Below are 22855 nucleotides of genomic sequence, written 5' to 3' on the forward strand. Positions count from 1 at the left end.
AGCGAAGTCAATGCTCTTCACAGCAGCTGGATTCACACGCTACTTTCAGTGTGTTCTGGCTGACATGCTGAGCGGTCACATTACTGATGTCAGCGTTCAGCATTGCATCTGGATGTAGCAGAGTCAGGTATCGTAGTGGGACATCATCATTATGGATTAACGGTGGATAGGTGAAGATTATTTAGATTTTTTATTTTTATTTTAATAAATGGGTAAAGGAGGGGAATTTTCGGGGAGTGATATTTTCCATGAAAAGACTTATCTCTGTGCGTGTCTTTATTACGTTTGACTGTGGGGTTAGTAATGGGGGTATCTGATAGATGCCTCGCCTTTACTATCCCCTAGACTTGATATCAACGCACCAGAGAAAGTAGTGAGAGCTGAGGCAAAGAACAAGAATTGGTGCATCTAATAAATGTGCCATTTCTAGGGTGACTCCGGGCTAGTCTTACTAGTCTGAGAGTGGCCAATATCCATGGACACTTCCCAGTCTATTAAGATCAGTCTGCAACTGTCTGTTTAGTCTTTGCTTGCTATTGAAAATAGGGGGGACCGCAAGTCATTTTTTGGGGGTCCCTCCTTTTTATTAACGAGTAAAGGCTAAGCACACATCTGTGAGCTGATATTAATAGGCTGGGAACCTTTATGGATATAGGCACCTTCCCAGACTAATAACACCAGCCCCAACTGTCTGCTTTCCCATGGTTGGTTCTTAGAAATAAGGGGGACCTCAGTGAGAGTGGTATGAGCTATGCAAAGTACCAAAATTGGCACATCTAATGATTGTACCTTTTCTGGAGTGGCTGTGGGCTGCTATTTTAGACTGGGGAGGGCTAAATTTCCATGGGCCTTCCCAGCCTGGGAATATCAGTCCCCAGCTGTCTGCTTTTGTCTTGGCTGGTTAACAAAAAATGGTAGGGAACCCATACCATTTTTTAAAGTATTTATTTAAATAATTAAAAAATCTCTCTTGGGGACACCTCTATTTTTGATAACCAGCCAAGATAAACCAGACCACTGAGGACTTCAGCCCGCAGTTGTCTGTCTTACTTGCAATTGTTATAAAAAATAGAAGAGACCCCACATCTTTTTTGGAATAATTTTTTTTTACACGGTTTACCGGCCATTCACAGTCATGCCAATACTTGATATAGCTGTGATGGGGCCAGAAGTGCCAAAACAAGAAAAGCTTGCTGATTGGCTGTGCTGCAGCCTTTCAACAAGCTTTGTTTGGGCTGCTGAATCTGAACAGTAACAGTCTTCTGGGGGAATTTTGTATTCGGGGTCCGTACATGGACACTAAGTGTCCGGTACAGACTCAGAACTTTACCGTTCGGGTTCGCCCATCTCTACCTATTATCTGCATATATCTATTCCTCTGCACTAACATACACTACACCCAACAAAGTAATCTACACTACACACAACACAGTAATCTGCACTGCACACAACAAAGTAATCTACACTACACACAACACAGTAATCTACACTACACCCAACAAAGTAACCTACACTACACACAACACAGTAATCTACACTACACACAACAAAGTAATCTACACCCAACAGAGTAGTCTACACTACACGCAACACACCGATCTACACTACACGCAACACACTGATATACACTACACCCGACATCCTGACAATCACAATACAGTGTAATACATATACACTTCACAACCCTCTGCTTTTCCACTAAGCTCTGCTGCATCTGACCAAGTATCCAGTTTCAAAAATTGTATGGTAAATTGTTTTGGAAACTTTCTTAATGAATAGAGGTTGTGATACATTGTATTCATTGTATTTAAGTCTGGGAACAGTGTTGTGCCCATTCTGCAGCTGGAATCTATTTTCTTCTTGGATTGTTTTGACATTTTGAAAATTTCTTCTTGGCGCTGAAGTGCCACAGTTGTGTCTTCACCAACCTCGCTGGACGCTGCGTTGCTTTTGCTTTTTCCATTATGGTCTAGCAGGTGTACATGCTTTATGAAAGCAGCTCCATATTACAACGTATGAGACACCGAGGTCTGAAAAGAGAAATTATACATGAAAATTGTCACATTTCCAATTTATGCAGAGATTAAATTTGGTACAATTTGAGAAGAAATGTCAATTCTGGCCTGGAGGAATATGTTGCAACTCTCGCAAGGGTGATGATGATTTATATTTTGCACACATATATCTGTAGCTACATGAAATCTTCACTTTGTATATTTTTATCAATTACTGTATCATAGTAGGAACATTGTATTATTAACTGAAAGCCTCTGTGCTTGCAAGGCTAGGTTCACATTAATACCGTGGTCTCCATAGAGCACTACATCAGGTTTTCTGTCAACTGTTTCCACAGTCATTCTGTCAGCTTCAATACAATGAACGGCTCCGTCAGTGATCTGCTGAGTCTCAGGTAAAATATTTTTATTTTAGCGATTTAAAGCCCAGTGGAGTGCACTGAATTGATGTAAGACTGTCCTTATATTGTCCTCTTCTGTTATTAGAGCAATCTTTGTCCCGCTCACACAGCTGCTCTATTTGTTATAATGTGCTTTTTATTGTTTTTAAGTCCTGCACAAACAGGTATGGGGGTTGTTACACTGTCATTTTCTATAGGTAATACAGTCCTGGTGTTACCTACACAGCTGCTGAGCTTGTTACAGATTATCTTATTTTGTTAGTGCAGATCTGGTCCTGTAAGGAACAAACAGTGCAGTGATGCAGTGAGTAAAGCCCCCGTCACACACAGCGAGATCGCTGCTGAGTCACAAGTTTTGTGACGCAACAGCGATCTCACCAGCGATATCACTGTGTGTGACACCTATCAGCGACCGACCCCCCTGCCGGGTATCGCTGATCGTGCTCAAAAGCCCTGGACTTTTTTTTGATTGTTTGTCTCCCACTGGCCAGCACGCATCGCTGCGTGTGGCAGGCGGGAGAGCAACGATCAGCGAGCTCCCAGCTCATATGCAAGGTAAACAGCGGGTTTCTAAGCGCTGCGTTGCGCTTAGAAACCCTCTGTGTACCTTAGATACCAGCGTGCTGGTGCAGGGAGCTGGTAACTAAGGTAAACAGCGGGTTTCTAAGTGCCGCGTGGTGCTTAGAAACCCGCTGTTTACCTTGGTTACCAGCTCCCTGCACCAGCGCGCTGGTATCTAAGGTACACAGTGACGCACGCGCTCGTCGTCGCTGGTGCTGATCGCTGGTGAAGCTGCCTGTTTCGCAGCTCACCAGCGATCATGTAGCGACACACCAGCGATCCTGACAAGTTCATATCGTTGTCAGGATCGCTGGTGAGTCGCTATGTGTGACGGGGCCTTAACCAGAGACAGAGAAGGGATTAACAAAGATTTATTGAACAATCAATAACAAGTAGTACTTCACACAGGGAGATAGAGACAATCAGGGAAAGAGTATACAAATAAAAAACTAGACAACTTATCGGTTGCAGTTCTAGGAGGGGGAAGGCTGGAAAATCTCCTGGCGGCATCTCAACTGATGCACAAAGTCTCTGGCTCTGCTACTGAGAAACGAGTAGCACTGCCGCCTGACAGTGCTGATGTATTCAGTCTTGCTTGACTTGGGTGCGCCAGAACGTGGAAACAGTCCTTTATATGGATTCCTCAGAAATGGCGCTGGACACGGGTCATGAGTAGTGTTGAGCATTCCGATACTGCAAATATCGGGTATCAGCCGATGTTCGCTGTATCGGAATTCCGATACCGAGTACCAATATTTTTACAATATCGGATACTGGAATCGGAAGTTCCCATAATGCAATGAGCTGTTGTGGCTGTGATTGGCTGCTGAAATGATGTCATCATGATGCGCTGTCTGTGCTCATCATGATGCGCGGTCTGTGCGGGCCTGCCGGGGGTGTGTGAGGGCTGCCGGGGGTCTGTGCGGGCTTCCGGGGTTCTGTGCGGGCCTGCCGGGGGTGTGTGCGGGCCTGCCGGGGGGGTGTACGGGCCTGCCGGGGGGTGTACGGGCCTGCCGGGGGGGTGTACGGGCTGCTGGGGGTCTGTGCGGGCCTGCCGGGGGTTGTGTGTGTGTGCAGGCATCGTCCAATGGGACTACAAGTCCCATCGGGCTATGCCTGCTACAATGACAGTGATTGACACATTAGCCCATGATGAGACAGTAGTAGTCCCATCATCCGGCTAATGTGTTGAATGTAAAAAAAAAAAAAAATACATACAACATGCATACTGCATTCATACAACATACATACTTACTACATAAATACTACATATATATATATATATATATATATATATATACTACATTCATACAACATACATACTACATGCTACATACATACTACATTCATACAACATACATACAACATGCTACATACATACAACATACATACTACATACTACATACATACAACATGCTATATACATGCAACATACATACTACATACAATACATTCATACAATACATACATATAGACATACAGTACATATAACATAGAGTACATACTCACCATCACTTGTCACTTTGATCCCCGAAGCCAGTGTCATCTTTAAAAAAATATTAAAATAATAAACAACCGATATACTCCCTGATCCGCAGAAATCCACGAGTGTCCCACGACGATCTCCTGCACTGCATCACTGAGAGGTTACTATGGTTCACTGGTCTCACTTTATGGCAAAAGCTGCGTGGGAACTTTCTCACACAGCAATGCCAAAAGTGAGACTAGGGACAATTTTTTTACAGTGGCGGAGGAATACATTGCGGAAGGATACCTACCTCCCGTCATTGTATTCCTGGGGCCCCTAGAGAGCGGTGGTATCAGCTGATGCTGCTGTTCTCCACGGGAGATCGTCGTGGGACACTCGTGGATTTCTGCGGATCAGGGAGTATATCGGTTGTTTGTTATTTTAATATTTTTTAAAAATGACACTGGCTTCGGGGATCAGAGTGACAAGTGATGGTGAATATGTACTCTATGTTATATGTACTGTATGTCTATATGTATGTATAGTATGAATGTATGACTGTATTGTATGTAGTATGTATGTTGTATGTCTGTAGCATGTTTTATATATGTTGTATGTATGTAGTATGAATTATGTATGTTGTATGAATGTAGTATATATGTAGTATGTATGTATGTATGTTGTATGAATGTAGTATATATGAAGTATGTATGTATGTTGTATGAATGTAGTATATATGTAGTATGTATTTTTTTTTCTTTTTTTTTTTTCTACATTCAACACATTAGCCGGATGATGGGACTACTACTGTCCCATCATTGGCTAATGTGTCAATCACTGTCATTGTAGCAGGCATCGCGCGATGGGACTTGTAGTCCCATCGGACAATGCCTGCGCGCGCGCGCGCACACACACACACACACACACACACACACACACACACACACACACACACACACACACACACACACACACACACACACACACCCCCCCGGCAGGCCCGCACAGACCCCCGGCAGCCCGCACAGACCCCCGGCAGGCCCGTACAGACCCCCGGCAGGCCCGCACAGACCCCCGGCAGGCCCGCACAGACCCCCGGCAGGCCCGTACAGACCCCCGGCAGGCCCGCACAGACCCCCGGCAGGCCCGTAAAGACCCCCGGCAGGCCCGCACAGACCCCCGAGAGGCCCGTACAGACCCGCCCGCACACACAGACATGCACAGTGTCCACCCATGCACCACCCACACTCTTCCCCCCTCCCGAACTGGATATGCAAGAAAAGGGTTTTTTAAATTCCGATATTTCTGTCCCGTTGACTTGCATGGGACTTCCGGTATCGGAATTGGCAATACCCGATACTTTTTGGGTATCGGTCCGATCCAATCCAATCCGATATTTCTCAATATCGGAAAGTATTGCTCAACACTAGTCATGAGCACATGTACAGGCCGCAACAGCCAGCGGTCTTTTGGAGTAATCTCTAAGCAGCTTGCCCTGTATCTCAGGTGAAACAGGGGTATCCAACAGTGCGGGAACAGACAGTAACTTAATAGAGTCACGAGAGGTCAGCACACGGAGGTCTGGGAAAAGTGGAGTCGTCAGCTGGAGCAGCGGAGAGGGGGTCAACCGTCTCCTGTCATCTTCCCACCAAGTCTGACCCGTTCCCAGGTCTCCTTACGTACCCCGTGCCCCCTGCTGTCTGACAGAAAGGTGTCTCACTTTCAGAGGAAATCCTCCCCGCCAACAGTGGTGACAGCCCCGATAGTTCTGGCCTTAAAGGGCACCGCTCACCACTGAATCCGTCTCGACTCATCTTCTTACAGTCCCATTAGCACAAATGTTGAAATTTTTACAATGTGTCATCTCTGAATTGTATAGTCCTGGGCCCATTCACACAGTTGCTGAGCTTGTTACAGTGTCCTGGTCCTGCTCATACAGTTTACCTTGTTACTACAGCCATATTGCCAAATTCCTTCTCACACAGTTGTTGGGCTTGTTACAATGTTTTCCTGTATTGCTGTTGCAGTCCTGGTCCTGCTCACACAGCTTACCTGTTAGTACAGCCTTGTTCCCCTCTTGTTGCTCATACAGCTTACCTTGTTACTACAGCCCTGTTTCTCTCTTCCTGCTCACACAGGTGCTGAGCTTGTTACAATGTGTTTCCCTATTGTTCGGATTGTCAAGGCTTCACTCACACAGTTCCTAGACTGGTTACAATGTCATCATCTATTGTATTGTTAGTACCGTCCTGGTACCATTCATACAGCTGCTGGGCTTGTCACAAAGTCTTCTTCTGCTGTTACATTTGCTATCATTTAGGCTGTGTGCCCACGTAAGCGTTTTTGAAGCGCTTGTCCTGGTCAAAACGCTTCAGAAATGCATACACGAAGCATCCCATTCATTTTAAATGAATTCCGCACTTTTTGTGCACATTGATGTGTTTTTTTCTGCGCAAAAAAATGCTTTGCGGTAAAAAACACAGCATGCTCATTAATTTTGCGGAAAAGTCCGTGGTTTTAGCTATTTTCTATGAGTCAGAAGACGCATGGAAAAAAAAGCATCAAAAACATGCCGTTTTTCCACAAAAAACGCATGGAAATCGCGCAAAAAGCGCACGGAAATAAAACACGCGTTTTCTGGGAAGGAGTCCGGTTTTGAAGCAGAAATTTTCTGCTTACGTGGGCACATAGCCTTACCCATGTTTATTTATTATGGGTAATATTGGGTTTTTCCCCAGATGAGGGTCTCTATGACCCTGACTGAAGTTAGAGAAAATCAATACTTAATGTAAGAACAATATTACCAATAATACAGCTATATAACACTAAATAACACCACCGTACTATGACACATAATACCACACACAGAATAATGCTGCCAATCTGATCTTTAAATGGGCTGTACAGCCCTAAGTATATTTTAGGTCAACAGCAAGGGTGTGTGCACACGTTGCAGATTTGCCTGCAGAATTTTCTGCACAGAATCTGCACTTCTTGGCAGAAAACACAGGTTAAAATCAGCGCATTTTTTATGCGTTTTTCATGCGGATTGTATGCGTTTTTGTAAGCTAAGGCTATGTGCACATGTAGTTTTCGGTGGTGCGGATTTTTCAGCACAGATTTTGGAAAAAACGCAGGTCAAAAAGACCTGCGGTTTCACACCTCTACAATGGAGAAGGTGTGAAACCGCAGCAGAATCCGCACAAAGAATTGACATGCTGCGCTTTTGTAAACCGCAGCAAAACCGCGCGGAAAAAAATGCAGTGTTGGCACAGCGGTTTTTAAAACCTATAGGCTAACATGGTACTGTACCATGTCAGCAGAACTGCTGCTGTTCCGCAGGGCCAAAAACGCTGCGGAACCGCAGCAAATCCGCAGCGTATGCTCATAGCCTAAATAAAGATATGTTACTTAACAAACAAAAAAAAGATTTGTGATGTCATTTCTGTCCAACCTCCTGTTTAACATTTGTCCAACCCACACTCCATTACCAACACAGATAGATAGATAGATAGATAGATAGTCAGATATTATCTTTCTGTCGATCTATCTGTCTATGGATCTATCTATCTATCTATCTATCTATCCCATATCTATCTATAGATCTGTCTATCTCATTCCATCTATCTATCTAATTCCATCTATCTGTCTATCTATAGATATATCTATAAATCTATCTATCTATATATCTATCGATAGATATATGTATCTATCGATAGATATATGTATCTATCAATAGATACATATATCTATAGATAGATAGACCTATCTGTAGATAGAAAAAAAATCTGTGTTAGGCCGGGGTCACACGTTACGAGAAACTCGCACGAGTCTCGCACCTCAATACCCGGAACTGCCGCCGGCACTCCGACCGGAGCGTTCAGCTGCATAGAAATACATGCAGCTGCACACTCCGATCCTGACTGCCGGCGGCAGTGTCGAGTATTGAGGTGCGAGACTAGTGCGAGTTTCTCGCAAGTGTGACCCCGGCCTTAAATGCAATATCTGATTAATTTTTTTAAAAAATGGAAAAAAATTGCCTGGGCTCCCGTGCAATTTTCAAGTCCAGAGTGAAAAAGCCGGCGACTGGGGGCTGGTGTTTATAGCCTGGGAAGTGGGTAATACCCATGGATCTTCCAAGGCTATGAATATCAGCCCGCAGCTGTCAGCTGTCTGCGTAGCCTTTACTGGCTATTAAAATAGGGGGGACCCCAAAAAGAAAATAACATGGGGTCCCTCTATAATTAATAGCCAGAAAGGCTATGCAGACAGCTGTGGGCTGATATTCATAGCCTAGGAAGGGGCCATGGATATTGCGCCCTGGCTACAAACGCCATAAGATGTGCCAATTCCGGCACTTAGCCTCTCTCTTCCCACTGCCATGTAGTGGCGGCATATGGTGTAATAAGGTGTTAATGTCACTTTTGTATTGTAAGGTGGCATTAAGTTCGATTAGTAATGCAGAGGTGTCAATAAGACACCTATCCATTAGTAATCCTATAGTTATTAAGGGTTAAATAAACACACACACTGTCAGAAAAAAGCGTTTTAATGAAATCCATGCGACACCCTCGATCTCCTGAAAAAAAAAGAAAAATAATAAACAAACAAATACTCCCTGTTCTGACGTAATCCATTTAATAACGAATGTCCCATGACATTCTCCCCTATAGAGAAGTCACATCAGAAGATGTGACCTCTCTACAGGGCCTCCAGTGACACACTGACTTGAGGTAATGGCTCCTGCAGTGCATCAGTGAGGTTACCTGAGTTCAGGCTCTCACTTTACAGCAATGCTGCATGAGAATTAGAGTTAGGGTTACGGGACCTCTTTCTCGGCGGTGGAGGGATACACAGCGGAGGATTACCTCTGCCTGTCATTTCATCGCGGGAGCCCCTGTAGAGCCCCTGTAGAGCACTGACATCACCCGATGTCAGTGTTCTCCATGGGAGATCGTCGTGGGACACTCGTTAATATCTGGACTACAGCGGAAAGGTAAATATAGGTTGGTTTATTATTTTTATTTTTACTACAGGAGATCAAGGGCTTCGAGGAATTAGGTGTATATGGTGAGTATGTACTCTATGTTATATGTTGTATGTACTGTCTGTAATGTATGTGTATATGTATTGTATGTTCTGTATGTTTTTTTTACATTCAACACATTAGCTGGATGATGGGACTACTTCTATCCCATCATTGGATAATGTGTCACTCACTGTCACTGTAGCAGGCATACACACCAACACAGCCCTCGGATAGCCCTGCAGAACTCCGGCAACCCCCGCAGACCCCCGGCAACCCCTGAGCAGCCCCGCAGACCGCCGGATAGCCACGGCAATTCCTGCACAGCCCCAGCAATCCCCGCACAGCCCCGCAGACCCCAGCACACACTATACACACACACACACATAGCCCGGAACACACTATACACGCACACAGTCTCCACCCACACTCCGCCCACACACTTCCCTCCTCCTGATCTACAGCACTTCATCCGCAGCAAAACCGTAGATATATTTACATCTGCGGTTTTGCTGCGGATGTTCCTGACTCAATGCAAGTCAATGGGTGCAGAAACGCTGCAGATCTGCACAAAGAATTGACATGCTGGGGGAAAAAAAGCTGCGATTCCGCGCGTTTTTTCCTCAGCATTTGCACAGCATTTTTTTTTTACATAGGTTAACATTGTTTTGATACACACTTGCGGATTACTTGCGGATCCGTAGTGGAAAAAACAAATCTGCAACGTGTGCACATACCCTAATACAGTTGTGGCCAAAAGTATTGACACCCCTGCAATTCTGTCAGTTAATACTCAGTTTCTTCCTGAAAATGATTGCAATCACAAATTCTTTGATATTATTATCTTCATTTAATTTGTCTTAAATGAAAAAACACAAAAGAGAATGAAGCAAAAAGCAAAACATTGATCATTTCACACAAAACTCCAAAAATGAGCCAGACAAAAGTATTGGCACCCTAAGCCTAATACTTGGTTGCACAACCTTAAGGCTAAGTGCACACGTTGCAGAAATTTTCTGCTCAAAAACCTGAATCCCTTCCCAGAAACCGCACCTATTATTCCGCGCGCTTTTTTTTGCGCAGTTTTGATGCGTTTTTGATGCGTTTTTTTTCCGCAGTGGTTTAAAACCGCATGGAAGAGGCCTAAAACGGGGAAAATCCGCAAAATTAATGAGCATGCTGCGGTTTTTACCGCGATGCGTTTTTTTCGCGGTAAAAAACGCATCAATGTGCACAAAAAGTGCAAACTGCATAGAAATGACTGTGCAGCTTATTTTTAGCGGTTTTATAGCGGTTTTATAGCGAAAACCGCGGTAAAAACCGCTAAAAAAACGCTGTGTGTGAACACAGCCTTAGCCAAAATAACTGCGACCAACCGCTTCCGGTAACCATCAATGAGTTTCTTACAATGCTCTGCTGGAATTTTAGACCATTCTTCTTTGGCAAACTGCTCCAGGTCCCTGATATTTGAAGGGTGCCTTCTCCAAACTGCCATTTTTAGATCTCTCCACAGGTGTTCTATGGGATTCAGGTCTTGGGTCATTGCTGGCCACCTTAGAAGTCTCCAGTGCTTTCTCTCAAACCATTTTCTAGTGCTTTTTGAAGTGTGTTTTGGGTCATTGTCCTGCTGGAAGACCCATGACCTCTGAGGGAGACCCAGCTTTCTCACACTGGGCCCTACATTATGCTGCAAAATTTGTTGGTAGTCTTCAGACTTCATAAGCCATGCACACGGTCAAGCAGTCCAGTGCCAGAGGCAGCAAAGCAACCCCAAAACATCAGGGAACCTCCGCCATGCTTGACTGTAGGGACCGTGTTTTTTTCTTTGAATGCCTCTTTTTTTCTCCTGTTAACTCTATGTTGATGCCTTTGCCCAAAAAGCTCTACTTTTGACTCATCTGACCAGAGAACATTCTTCCAAAACGTTGTAGGCTTTTTCAGGTAAGTTTTGGCAAACTCCAGCCTGGCTTTTTTATGTCTCAGGGTAAGAAGTGGGGTCTTCCTGGGTCTCCTACCATACAGTCCCTTTTCATTCAGACGCCGACGGATAGTACGGGTTGACACTGTTGTACCTTCGGACTGCAGAGCAGCTTGAACTTGTTTGGATGTTAGTCGAGGTTCTTTATCCAACATCCGCACAATCTTGCGTTGAAATCTCTTGTCAATTTTTCTTTTCTGTCCACATCTAGGGAGGTTAGCCACAGTGTCATGGGCTTTAAACTTCTTGATGACACTGCACACGGTAGACACAGGAACATTCAGGTCTTTGGAAATGGACTTGTAGCCTTGAGATTGCTCATGCTTCCTCGCAATTTGGTTTCTCAAGTCCTCAGACAGTTCTTTGGTCTTCTTTCTTTTCTCCATGCTCAATGTGGTACACACAAGGACACAGGACAGAGGTTGAGTCAACTTTAATCCATGTCAACTGGCTGCAAGTGTGATTTAGCTATTACCAACACCTGTTAGGTGCCACAGGTAAGTTACAGGTGCTGTTAATTACACAAATTAGAGAAGCATCACATGATTTTTTGAACAGTGCCAATACTTTTGTCCACCCTCTTTTTTATGTTTGGTGTGGAATTATATCCAAGTTGGCTTTAGGACCAATTCTTTTTGTGTTTTTTCATTTAAGACAAATTAAATGAAGATAATAATACCAAAGAATTTGTGTTTGCAATCATTTTCAGGAAGAAACTGAGTATTATCTGACAGAATTGCAGGGGTGTCAATACTTTTGGCCACAACTGTATACACATTGTAAAGAATCAGCTCTTCAACAGTTCCAGTGACCACCATGAGACTGCCGGTATTATCACTGATGTTATCACTGGGAATGCCACATGAGAGATTGAATAAACTAATAAAATACAAAATATTTATCTCACACAAGAAACACCAAAAAGGAAAAAAAATGAAAAAGCCAGAAATTAAGATTTTTACACTTCCCCAAAAAATAGAAAAAAAATTAATAAAATGTTGTTTGTCCCCTAAAGTTGAATCAATAAAACTGTCAGCTCTTCACACAAAAACAGATCCTCACTTCTCCATCAGCTGAAATATACAAAAGTTATGGGACTCAGAAAATGGCGACACAAACCAAATAGTTTTCACAAAGTTATCATTTTTTAACCACTGAAAAATATAAAACTTAACCTTGTAAGTTTGGCATTGCTGTAATCGTACTCACCTGGAAAATCACCTTGAGTCATTTTAACCACACGGTGAATGCTGCAAAAACTAAACCCCAAAAACAATGGATTACGTTTTTTCTCAATGTTTCACAGGAGCTGGAATATTTTTCCCATTTTATAGTGTTGTCATGTAGGCAAATGTGTGGAAATGTTACTGGGTCAGCACACTGTGTGGTGCTTCTAGTAGAGCACAGTATGGCGGGTATATTTGTGTGCTGAGTGATCCTGCAGCACATTCTGCATCGGATCATGGTCTTGTACTATGACTGAGTGTTGGGTATAACACAAGCTGATCTACTTCACTTCTGAAATGAGTATATAGAAGGCATTAATGTAGCAGGAGCGCAACGTCTGCAGGCGTCAACCTCCTAGATGTCTCCAGCTCCAAAAGTCAATCTAGTCAGGTTTCATTTCTCGCCAGTTAAGAAAATTAAATTAGATTTTTTTTCCATTATCCCTAAATATATCTTCTCCTCTAAAAAGAGAATAATAGTAACAAGAAGCAACTTTGGGTAATTATCCCGCCATTCTCTCATTGAACGGCTCTTCGGGCTCCTTGTCTTTGTCCTGTAATTGCGTCTCACCTGCGCCTCGCTGATTGTGAGGATATGATGGCTTTCTGACAAGTGGATATCAGCCATCTGCATGGACCCATAGGTCAGCGGCAAGGTCACTTACATCATGAAGTCGGCTGTGCAGGGACCAGGCTTCAAAAGGGAAAAGATGTGATGGAAAGAGCTCAGAAATGCAAAGTGATTAGCGGATAATTTCACTAAGAGTCGGAGAAGAGGATCTAAATCACACGAGTTGCCTCCGAGCCTCCAGGACGGTCATTTCTAGTCGTCGCCAATCAGTTAATAGAACCAGAAAAATAAGAAATTACAAAAAGGTTCATAAATGCAAAAAACTAAGAGTTTCTTATTTTCAAATATGTTTTGGAAAATGTGGGATTGTTCTACAAATTTAAGTGTAGTTTTCTGTTTGTTGGGATAAATACATCACAACACATTTTACTATCTATGTTATTTGCTAACACACTGAGAAAATCGGTTCTTCTGGTGGAGAAATGCTCATTGCCATTGCTGAAAAACCCATCTTTGAAGTTATATGCAAATGAGGTGCAGGTGCATTGGGGCGTGGCAAAGCACATCCAGCTTTCTAGCCCTCACTTCATAATCATCGATCGGTCCCTGCACTTTATTGACAGGTAATTCTGGCCTCTGTCCCTTACCGTGATCTTGCTCAAGCATGAGACTTACCTGTCAATTAAACACAGGAGTGAGGGCCGGAGAGCTGGAAATGGTTGGCCACGCCCCAATGCACTTGATGCTCATTTGCATATAACTTTAAAGTCAGTACAAACAGTCAAAGCTTTAGTTTTAGGTTGAAATTCCTTCAGATTCCTTTTAATTCACAGTGCCAAATAAATTAAGAGCAACATTCCTATTAGCAGGTGCAGATCTGAGCCAAAAACTAACTTTCAGTTAATACTTTTTTGAAAACGTCATTAATTTTGGGGCAAAACTATTCATCTGAATGCGCTACAATGCCGGAATAATTTGCTCAAAAACTGTGACTTGCACTATATTGATATTGTGTTTTTCTCTCTTCTTTGCCTTGCCCGCCAAGGACTGTGCACTTACTGAATATGGTTTTATTCATCGGCAGACAGACAAGACGCAACATGCACCATGCAACTAAATGTGAAGTCAATTGCTAGCAAGTAGCAACTAATAGGTGAAACTTAAACTAGACATTTGTAAAACATGTCAGACTTATCAGACATTGTGAACCACAGTGATAAATCAAGCACTTTTTAAGACTGCCGGTTTCCAGTGCCTAAGAATTACACATGGTTAATAAATATGCCAGTGATCTGCCTCGACTTGTGGTACAGTGTTTGTGGTTGTAGACAACTGTGCAACTATCATAAAAAATACAACTGGAAAGTTTTGTGCACTCACAAGACAGATTGCAACTTTTTATCCTTGATTAAGAACAAATCAAGTTGCACAATGTTGCTGCGTTTGGTGCAACTTTATATTCCTAAGTAGTTCTGGAGCGCCCACCAGAGCCGTTGGGATACTCGATACCGGGCCGGTCAGTTATTAAAGAGGATGTCACGGCAGCAGTGGCCCGGTCCGTAGCCCTGGGCATCCAATGAAAAATTATAAAAAGGGGAAATAAAGTTTAAAAGAGATTCGTGATGCCACCTATGGTACTCGGCAAGCGAGGTGTTAGCCGACGCTGCAGATTCAGTCCACTGGGGTAGTTGTTGATGCAGCAGAGTTGGTTCAGCTCTCCACAGGCAGAGCTATTCCCCAGGGCAGATTATGGTGTGGAAGATGATGGTGGTTGTAGTGCAGGGCAAATGACGCAGCAAATAAACTGAGGACACAGCAGAGTGCAGTCTTCACACTTTACTCACAGTTCTGATGTTACAGTCCCCAGCTGTGGTGCTGTGTCCTCCAGGTCTGTGGTCCAGCCAGCTGTCAAGTAGTCTGGTGATCTCTTTATCAGGATTCCCTTCAGATGTTCCTGTCACGGGGCAACTGGCCCTGCGTGATGCGACCCGACGATAGGTCGGTCACAAAACCAGCAAAGACAAACAAGGGGACACCGGGGATACAATTACAACAGTGGGCCCTGCAAATAGGGAACGGGGAAATGGACACCTCCTGCACTCTCCTAAGGAAGTGCCCTGAACTCTCCTCACGTTCTTTCAACCTGTCGCCGACCAGGATACCTCAGTCCCTCACTTGCCCTGCACCTATCCCTTACTAGGGAACTGGCAAGTGCGGACACTGGACCCACCGCTGTACTAATAAAGCACCAAGGAAAATAACAGTCAGGGAAAAACAAACAACACTTAGCTTCCTCTGCAGTCATGCACTGGACCGCAGAGTAAGGTACCCCAACACAGCTTCCAGCAGGAAAACCACTGCTCCAGATTTGCTGTAAACATGACTGCTCAAGGTAGCTTGTCTCTTCAGAACGGTTGGCTACCAAATTACCTGTATTACCAACAGTGATGCAAATTCGACTACTACATGCATGAACTGGCGCTTGCGCAATCAACATGCCTTAGTCTGGGAATCTCATTACGCTAAAATGCAAACTAGTGGACCTCACCAACCACCGGCCATCCCATCAACCAAATCTGCTGCTTCTTCCTCCTCCATCACCATGACAAGTCTTCTCACACAGGTCTTTGGCTGCAGAACTCCACTTGTTTACCCCCTACAGTCGGGGTGAGTTAGAGCCCATCAGCTGTTAGGTAAGTGGACAGGCCTGGTGTTTTTGTGTCACCTAGAAAAACACATCTTTCTCAATCCACCATAACATCTCCGCCTGCACCTCTCTCACGGTTCAGCAGTTTGTCCTATTCTCTGTACTCTGTCCTCTCTCAGCACAGCAGTCAGCCCTCAGTCCCGCAGTTGTGGTCACATAAAAGAATGTTTCCTCCAACACATGCCAAAGCTAAGAGCTTGAAATCCACCATCTCCAAACTGTTGGCCACAGAAATGCTGCCTTTCCACCTGGTGGATACAGATGGTTTCCCAAAGCTGATTCCCATCGCAGTCCCCCAGTACCAGTTGCTCAGTCGCCATTACATTTCTAAGAAAGCTGCGCCTGCACTTAACCAGCATGTCGCAGACAACATTACCCATTCCTTGACTAAATCTATGTCTGCCAGGGTGCATTTCACCACTGACACCTGGACGAGCAAACATGGGCAGGGGCGTTACATCTCGCTGACTGGTCACTGGGTGACTCTAAGATGATTAGACATTGCTCCACAAATCTTGGAATCCCCAAGGCTTGTGGGAAAAACCTCTGTATCTAACACTTCCTCCATTGCTTCGGCCTCCTCCACTTCCTCTAGGGCCTACACCTGCACCCTCAATCGCCCTTAATGAGACACACATTCTAAAAGTGCAGCGTGAATCTCCACCACCTCCATACTGCGCAGCCAGGGCTCACTGCAATCAGACAGTGTTAAAGTTAATATGCCTTGGAGATCGCAGTCACACAGATCAAGAGTCATTCACAGCTATCCAGGCCGAGTTTGCGCAATGGCCATCTCTACTAATCCTGGACTATAATGGTGCAAACCTGGTGGCAGCTCTACGCCAAGGCAACCTCACACACGAGCCTTGCATGGCTCACGTCCTCATCCTGGTGGTACAACAATATCTCCGTCAGTATCCCGGCCTAGATGCGTTGCTGCAGAAACCACAGTCACTGTATCTTCACTTCAGTTAACCATTTGATATACGAAGATAAGACACGGTGGAATTCCACTCGGCACATGTTGCAGCGATTGTGGCAGTAGCGACGAGCCATGGGGCACTATGTCCTTTTGCACAGCCTGGGCCAACGCGGTCTGGACATGGTACAAGTCACGCTTGCGGAGTGGGCAGAGGTGAAGGACCTCTGCACCCTTCTGCACAGTTTTGAAATGGCTACTAATGTGAAGGAGAGAATGGCTAATGAAATCAATTAATAAACCTTATAAGCCAGTTCAGATATAGTGTACCAACATGGTGTCTGTGTCCTGGGACAATACCCTGGAAGGAATCTTTGGAATGTGAACGTTAAGACACACTTAAGACACCATATATGGAGTGGAGTTGGCATTGACCTATCATGGCTGACACTGGCTGTTCAGAAGATTGTGTGACGCCCTTTTCCCGTCTGTTACAAGATTCTTTTTTCAGGTACAGGCAATCAATTAGATCTCATTTTAAGAGATCAACCCGACACTAAGATGGTTAGTGCTGACGATGCCATCATCAGCATCACAATATATTTGTATGTGTATACATTTGGATTGGCCTCCCATTGAATCTGATGGGGTTCAGATACGCTTATTGAACCGTTCAGTGAAAATGATCGGCGAATCGACCGAAACCGAACCTTAAAAAGGTTCGCTCATGTGTACTCCAGACTTCACCTGACCTGAGTTTCTACAGTGGAAAGTTGATGTCTGACATCTTGGCTCTCGTGGGTTGCCTGCCCCATCACCCGGTCACTCAGACAGGCATCACCATTAGTAATTCCTGGTGACACCACCTTCTCCGTCACCTCTTATACACCATGTCTGCTTCCTGCTTCAGTATACATCATGCGAGGTTACAGGGTATGGTGACCTTTCTGATGGTGGAAGGAGCCGGTGTCTGCTTCTATTTGGGTGATGATAGCGCTTGATTTTGCTGCAGTCTGGGAGGGAACTCATGTAAATTGGGGCAAATTTATTATAATAAATAGGTGCAAATCTCAAAGTCTGTGCGGCAAAAAGCCAACTAAGAGCTGATGTAATTTTGTGCCACAATTTTCTTCAATTTCTGATTTGAATAATAGTGAATTTGTCCGGTGGTAATTGTCACTCCATGCTAAGCCCAAGTAATTTCTACAAAAATTGTGGAAAATTACAAAAAAAAAAGAATTTTGCACTAAGGAGGATTGCGGCAAAATGTCCAATTATTTCTACTGCAGAATGAATTCCCCTCCTGGGTTCGTCACTTATTATAAGAGCACTGCCATGTACCAGAGCCCTTTTGAGTGCCCATCCTATGTACAATGGGTAGCGTATGACAAACTCAGCTCTCCTACATCTGTATGCTCACCCTATACGTTTTGCCGGCAGATTACCATATCCCTTTGTCCTCAGCGGGGATATATCCATATTATGAAGCCTCATCCCGACAATTAACATGAAACTCTTGAACACTTCCAGCATATGGCGGCTGTGCGGAGATGGAGCCCTGACAATGGCGCAGCCTCCCCATCACCCCGAAGTGGGGCCATTATGTGCTTTACAATGACGTCTCTGTGTGCAGATCCTGATAAGGAGATTGTAAGACAAGGAGATGCATCTGATTTCTCCCCTTCAGCCATCGCACGGGGCTCTGAACAAGCTGTTTTTATTTGTCGAATTAATTCCTAATCTACTTCTAATTAAGGCATATTGCAAAATCAAAACCTGTTTAGAGACTGTAATTACATTAGGAGATGCGGACCCGGCCGGGGGAGATGTGCAAACTCCCAAATCATCCTGAGTACACTCTCTGTCTGTGCCGCAGAGACGGAGGATAGATGAGCAATCAAGGAGGACAGATGTGCGAGAGCCCTGACGACTGTCAATCATCTGTTCAGGAAAGGCAGGCACCTGCCGCACGGAGTATACACGGGGGATAGCCATACACAGGCTTAACACTGCATCACCACAGGGAAAATAGGAGGATTATGTGAGGAGAGAAACCACGGGTTGGGGCAGCAGCACAACACTTTTCAAATGATCGCTGTTAACGGCCTTCAGCTCCATCTCGATGGAGGAACAATCTGTAGGAAGATCGATCTTGTGCAGCCTAGAGAAGTCACCAGGGCCTTCACCTTTATCTTAATTGTATCAAGCCATCGGGTTGCTGGTCTTCCTCTTTGCCTTGTTCCTTCTATTCCTCCGACCATGATGTCCTTGTCCAGTGATTGCTCTCTTCGTATATGTCCACTAGGGTGACCGGATCTCATATGGGGGGGGGGAAATGTCAGAATCTTGTTCGTCTGGACCCCACAAAACGATTCCCCTTTCCAGATATTGAGAGAGCCAAAATTTGAGCTCGATCAAACGACGTTAACCCGTGCCGCTCGTCGCTCAAAGTTTGAAGAAATCCAAATTGAGGTATTTTAAGATTTAGGTATTTTGCATAGTCTGTTAGACTATAAAGAATGTGACAACAACATTGCAGAAATAGCCCTGACCAAATTTTTGAACCATTTGTGATATTTGAATGCAGAGTTGGTGGGATTATCGTTTTTTGATCCCACCATTACAGACAATGAAAAGTTGTTAATGGCTAATAAATTGCTCAGTAGCACAGATGAACCATCAGAGCACGCTAACCTACATGAGTTGATAATTTTACATAGTTATCTAATCTATTCTAGAGCTTTTGTTAAAGTAGTTTTTGAAACGTCAGAATATAATGCTCTGCATTTGCTTACAACTTGCAGGACATATTGCTTTTGTTTTTCATCTTTTGTCAGAAGGTCGTTAAAGTCGGTTACTTCCTACCTCTTTTAATTTTTCTTTCCTAACTTTTGGATTTACAACCCTAGCGTGCTCTGGTAATAAAGTTCTTTGTCTGCTTGAATGGCTGTCTTTAGTCTTTTACTTTTACTTTTGCTTGTTATCTTTTGCCATTCGTCTTTCTTTGATGATTTCTAGGGTCTCTTCTGTTAACCCTGGTCGCAGAGGTCTCTTCTGCCTCTTGCTTATTGTCTTTCTGTCTTTTTCAGTAAAAATAGTCTTTATATATGTCCATAATTCCTCAGGCTTTCTTACATCCGTGTCCAGTGATATAAATCGACTGTGCAAACTATTCCAAAAAACTTCAGGTATGTTGGTCAAATTGAAGTTGTAAGTGACCTGGTGTCCCATCTGTTGTTGGAGTTTGATTCTAATCTTTTCTGTCAAATGTTCATGATCGGTTCCACAGTCAGCTCCAGGCTTTGTTTTCGTGGTAATAATTGACGACATCCTTCCTTGGCACATATGTAGTCAATCTGATTTTTATAGGCCTAATCGGTGATGTCCATGTGTAAAGTCTCCATTTATGATTTTTGAAGAAGGTGTTCATGATGAACAGTTGATTTGTTGAACAAAAGTCAATGAATCTTCCTTCAGCCTCATTTTGTTCACGAAGTCCAAAGTTTCCAACAACGGTTCCGTGTTTACCACTTTCTTCTTGAACTTGCTCATAGAATTGTTCAACGTCCTCCTCCTCGGCATTTGTTGTTGATGAGCAGGCTGGAATAACTGTGACATGAATTGTGCTCCTTGTCGTTGTATCGAGATGACTATGACTGACTGCATTGTATTTTAGGACAGTGCTGGCTAAGCTTCAGTTGAGAGTTTAAGCAACACAGTTTCTTCATTGGTTATCATTGGCAGAATAGTAGACCCAATATTCATTTTACTGGAAATGTCCAGATTGAGTCTTACTGAGCTAATTTCGAGTCCTGTTCTGTCCATTTCTACTTTGACAATGTCGAGTTTGCCTTGGACCATGGTTCATACATTCCAAGCTACTGACCCCAAATATCTGTGTAGATACAAGATCTGAGATATTAATATAAGCCAAATCATGGGTGCACCCCACAACATATGCACGCTGCAGAGCTGGTCCAGTCACCAGTGCTTCTTTTATATGTTGGGTTCACACGCAGCTGTATGACAGCCACATGTAAGCTGCGATACTCTGATACGAGATAATATGATACGATACTACAGATAAGTCTACGTGTCCACCAGGTCGGTGCAATAACAGGACTTGTGCCACAGTAAAGAAGCAAAATGTATAATTATGTACAAAATAGTAAAACACTGGGTATATCTGTCACTGAAACAGACTTGGGTGTATGTTGAACGACAAACTCAACTATAGTGAGCAACGTCAGGCAGCTGCTGCCAAGGCTAAGAATATAGTGGGATGAAGTTAAAAAGGCAGTGACAAGAACATAGTTTTCCTCCACACAAGTCACCAGAGTGGCCGCACTAATATACTGTGTACTGTACTCAGAAGCCATGACCAAGCTGCTGTCCAGTGTGCTTTCGGGTATGGGTTGCAGCACACTCAATTGCAGGCTGCGGGTGTCCGCTGTCTGCAGGCCTCTGCTGCTTCCGCTGCCTATGCTGCCTCCAGGCCCCCCGCTGTCTCCAGGCCTCCGTCTTCAGGCGCCTCAACTCAGGGGACACAAAGTTCATTTCAACAAACAAGTTTACTGGAGAGTAAAAGTTCATCAGATTGTAACATGTGGGAACAAGCACAACACTTCTTGTTCCTTACTTCCTTAGCACAACGCATCTTCAGTCCTACCATCTGTTCCTCCTGGACTATCCCTATGCCCACTGACTCCATCAGCCCTGGGGATTTCCTGTCCAGTCTCGCAGTGCACCCAGAATCCATCACCTTCTGTTCACACTGTACCACGTCCCTCTTTCCCTGTTCGTCAGAGTACATGATGTGTCCTTTGGCCCCTATGTTGGGTCTTAAGCTCCTGACATTGCCGTATTGTCCTCACAGTTTTCTAGTACTGCCTGCCAATGCCTTGATCGATAGGTACATGCCAGCCTCAGCAACCCACTGCACTTGAACTTGACCCAACCATCAGAAAGTGAGTCCTTTTTCTAACTATACTTTCCTCCATCTCACAGATCTTCCTTACCCAACCTAGCTATAACAATTAATGACATCACGCTTTCCACAGTACTGGAAGTCCGCTGCCTCAGAGTAACCTTTGACTCTGCCCTGTCTTTCAAACCACACATCCAAGCTCTTTCTACCTCCTGTCGCCTCCAGCTCAAAAATATTTCCAGAACCGTCCTTTCCTCAACCCTCAATCTGCTAAAATGCTTGTGCATGCCCTCATCATCTCCCACCTCGACTACTGCAACATCCTTTTCTGTGGTTTCCCTGCTTACAACCTCACACCTCTCCAGTCCAGCCTTAACTCTGGTGCCCGACTAATTCATCACTCTCCTCGTTACTCCTCTGCTTCTCCCCTCTGCAAATCTCTTCACTGGCTCCCATTCCCTCAGCGTATCCAGTTCAATTTACTAATACTGACCTACAAGGCCATCTGTAACCTGTCTCCCCCATATGTCTCTGAACTAATCTCCTGATACCTTCCCTCACGTAATCTCCGGTCCTCCGAAGACCTCCTTCTCTCCTCCACACTTACTCGCTCCTCATCCAACCTCCTCCAAGACTTCTCCCGAATTGCCCCTACCTCTGGAATTCTTTGCCCCAACAAGTCCGACTATCAACCACATTTGGATCCTTCAGATGGAACCTGAAAACCACCTCTTCAAGAAAGCCTACAGCCTGCAATGACCCCGCTACCTCCTTCTCTCTCACCACTACCAGAGATATCACCTCAACCAACACTGGAACTGCTACAACCCACCAACCTACTGTCTCCTTCCCCACCATCCTGTAGCATGTAAGCCCAAAAGGGCAGGGTCCTCTCCCCTCTGTATCAGTCTGTCATTGTTAGCTTGTTTACTGTAAGTGATATCTGTAATTTATATGTAACCCCTTCTCATGTATAGCACCATGAAATCAATGGTGCTATATAAATAAATAATAATAACTATATCACTCACCCCACTGTGGGCTAGTCCCACGCAT

The 22855-nt window shown here is 44.3% G+C and overlaps 1 protein-coding gene and 1 long non-coding RNA gene across 3 annotated transcripts in view; one reads left to right on the top strand and one right to left on the bottom strand.

Moving 5' to 3' along the window:
* Window positions 1-22855, top strand: part of TNMD (tenomodulin) — a 95306-nt gene that overhangs the window by 6462 nt on the left and 65989 nt on the right. The gene's annotated exons all lie outside the window — the stretch shown is intronic.
* Window positions 1740-6636, bottom strand: LOC141101051 (uncharacterized). Of its 2 annotated transcripts, none has more exons than XR_012234871.1 (2): window positions 6543-6636; window positions 1740-2030 (listed from the first exon to the last, which is right to left on the bottom strand). It is a non-coding gene; the product is annotated as an uncharacterized lncRNA (long non-coding RNA). The 2 variants fall into 2 exon arrangements; XR_012234872.1 differs by lacking the exon at window positions 6543-6636 and adding an exon at window positions 6390-6483.

Source organism: Dendrobates tinctorius, unplaced genomic scaffold (assembly GCF_039654945.1).
Source record: "Dendrobates tinctorius isolate UK_male_01 unplaced genomic scaffold, ASM3965494v1 ptg000114l, whole genome shotgun sequence".
NCBI lineage: Eukaryota > Metazoa > Chordata > Amphibia > Anura > Dendrobatidae > Dendrobates > Dendrobates tinctorius.